Here is a 2872-nt window from a genome sequence, read left to right on the forward strand (position 1 = left end):
ACACACACACCTGGTTTGATATCAGACACACTGTAAGTCACTCCCCCGCTCATCAATTAACAAACACAGCATTCAGACAGATTTTTTGGGCTTATTTTGCTTTGTTTTGTTGCTATTTTTCTTTCTCCAAATCCAGTTCACGATCTATCGTCGACAAAGTATTACCTCCCATGAAAAACAAATGCGATCTTTCAACGCATCAACCCTTCTGTATACACGTGTATTATAATATTATGCTTTTTCCTGACACCATTTTCTTGCACGTCGTTCTTTTTTTGTTGTTGTCGTTGGCGGGTGCTCCGTTTTAGTTTGCTTCTTCTTTCCTTTCAAACATCGGTCACCCTTATCTCCCTTCCTTCTTTTTTGTGATAGTTGCTCTCTTATAACACCTCTAATCTTCCACACTTATGTGACCGTATTGCGTTGCAAGTGCTGTGAAGCTCTTACTAAAACAAAAACTTCAATCTTTCGACGTCATTTCGCTCTCTACACATGTTTGACGGATTGGTGGTGGTGTTATGAAATTCCGAGTAGCCTATCTACTAATTTAGTCAAACGTATACTTTATTAGGCAAAGTAAGTACTTCATTCAGTCTCATTTACGGCATAAACCTTGTCCGATGCCAAAAAAAACCCACTTTGTTGTGGGAAGAGTTAGAATCTAAAAGATTTCTCGCAAGCTTCCGGGATCGCGGTTCTCAGTAATCGCCTGGTCGACTGAGTCAGTCATCAACACAGCCAAATGAATGCCATCCCAAGAGAACTATAACGGAGACGCAAGTAAGCTGTTCTCCGCAGCCTTGAGCCCACTGTCTCCGGACCTGGTGGTGTTTTTGTTGTTGTCAGTGGTGGTGGTGGTGGGTGATGATTGTGGTGGTGATCTGTTTATGGGTTTTATTTTTGTTTCGTTTTATTTTAGGTTTATTTGGACCGTATTAGGGAGGGGGGGGCGTATTTTAGATAGTGGTTTGCTCCCACATCTACATAAATTAGAGGGTTTAGGAGCCCGGCGATAACGGACAACGTACGTCAGACTTCGGTCTAGATCTATTTTGTTTGGGGGGGGGGGTGTTACGTTCATGTTTTACGCCCCAACCTATCTACGCAATTTAAATAATTTAGGAGGCTGGCTCTGACCCTGCCCCTCAGGCCCAACCCGGGATGAGAGAGATACAACTCCCAGCGGAAAAACCCGAGATACTCCACATGGCGCTGGGGTTCCCGCCATCATTGCTGTTATTGTTCACTATTAGCTGACTATTAGCTGTTGTTTTTTGTTTTGTTTTTGCTTTTCTGAAAAAGGCTGCTTCAATCCCGTGACTGTAAGAAGGGGTAACCTATCCGAGCTAAGTGGGATACAACATCCCAGAACAGACAGACTGGGATACTGAATAACATGTCCTCTTGTCGAACCCGGCACCTTTTAAATGACAGGCGAACACAGTTAGGCTTCCACTAGACCACGAAAACCCCATTTGGGGATTAAAACGGAAGGCCTAACCACTTCACCGCAGACTCCTGCGACTACAGTATTGCTCTGGCACAAGTTAGGCAGATCGTATTTTTCTCTTCATTTTATGCTTGACAAACAGTAAAAAATAAAAAAAAAATTTAAAAAAAAGTAAGGTTCAGAAATTACTGCTGCGTTGACTGACAGTGACAACCTTTCAATTGATAATTAATGTATAAATTATTCCTTTTTGTTCAGTGATACTTTGCGTTCTTTATAAAAATAGTCACTAAATCTTTTTGTAGATGATACTTTACATTTCCAATGTATAACAGTGCACACATCTATCAACCCGTTTATCAAACGTGCACTCAGCTAGTTAATGTATGGTTGTTGTTTTGATTTTTTTAGATGACAAGAAAATGAGCTTACGACTGTCATTTTCATCGGCTTTTACAACTCTTCCACTCCCACTCCCAATCCCACTCCCACGTTCCCACCTTCACACTGTCTGCTATGATTTCAGTAGTAGTACATGTATAGGGTTTTACGGCGCTCGCAACTGCGTAAGGTCATATGAGCGCGCGTATGGTTTCAAAGAAATGCTTTTGTGATCGTAGAGACTTTTAACTCAAAACCTAGAGTGGGCAAAGATGAGAGACCCTTCGTAATTATTATTGCAAATGTTTTGCGCCCCCATCGACACAATCTAGACCATTCAGGACACGGGCAGTCTCGTTCCTGCCTGGCAGGGCTAACCCGGACTAAGTGAGATAGAATGAACTGTCATTCTCGATAAAAATTCTCCCAACACACAGGTCATACTGAAGATGAACGAGCCTGTGTAAGCACGCATTTAAGCCCGCAATCTTCAGAATGTGTATAGGTTATGGAGGGGTGGGGGTTAAGGGAATGGAATGTGTATATTTCTTGTTAGAATACGTAAATTTTAGAAATTATGACTAACATCAAAATAATAATATCTTTTTAACGTAACTTGTAAATAAGTTGTGGTTTAACGTTTGATGCCATGATGAAAGGCCACCATATAAGGAATGTCATGGCAGTTAAGATAGATTTTTGATCACTGGCGATTGTAGTGTAGCGGTCCAGTAGCGGTTAGGCGCTTCACCGTCGCACGCAGGAAACCTAGGTTCGATTTGCGTGTTGGGAGCATTTTCATAGAGTACATCGTTTTTTTCTAATAATACGATACTCTGTCCCTTTCAGTCCGGGTTGGCTCTGGCAGGCAGAGTCGAAGCCCATCTCCTAAACGATGTAAATTGTGTCGATGGGAGTGTAAAAACCTACCTGAAATCTCTCCGACCACAGACAGACAGACAGACAGACAGACAGACAGACAGACAGACAGACAGACAGACAGACAGACAGACAGACAGACAGACAGACAGACAGACAGAC

At 42.3% G+C, this 2872-nt stretch overlaps 1 protein-coding gene across 1 annotated transcript in view; it reads left to right on the top strand.

Annotated features, from left to right (window-relative positions):
* PIN (insulin precursor) overlaps nt 1-2872 on the top strand; it is a gene marked incomplete in the record, with an annotated part of 75720 nt that overhangs the window by 41847 nt on the left and 31001 nt on the right.

Source organism: Aplysia californica, unplaced genomic scaffold (assembly GCF_000002075.1).
Source record: "Aplysia californica isolate F4 #8 unplaced genomic scaffold, AplCal3.0 scaffold00858, whole genome shotgun sequence".
Classification (NCBI taxonomy): domain Eukaryota; kingdom Metazoa; phylum Mollusca; class Gastropoda; order Aplysiida; family Aplysiidae; genus Aplysia; species Aplysia californica.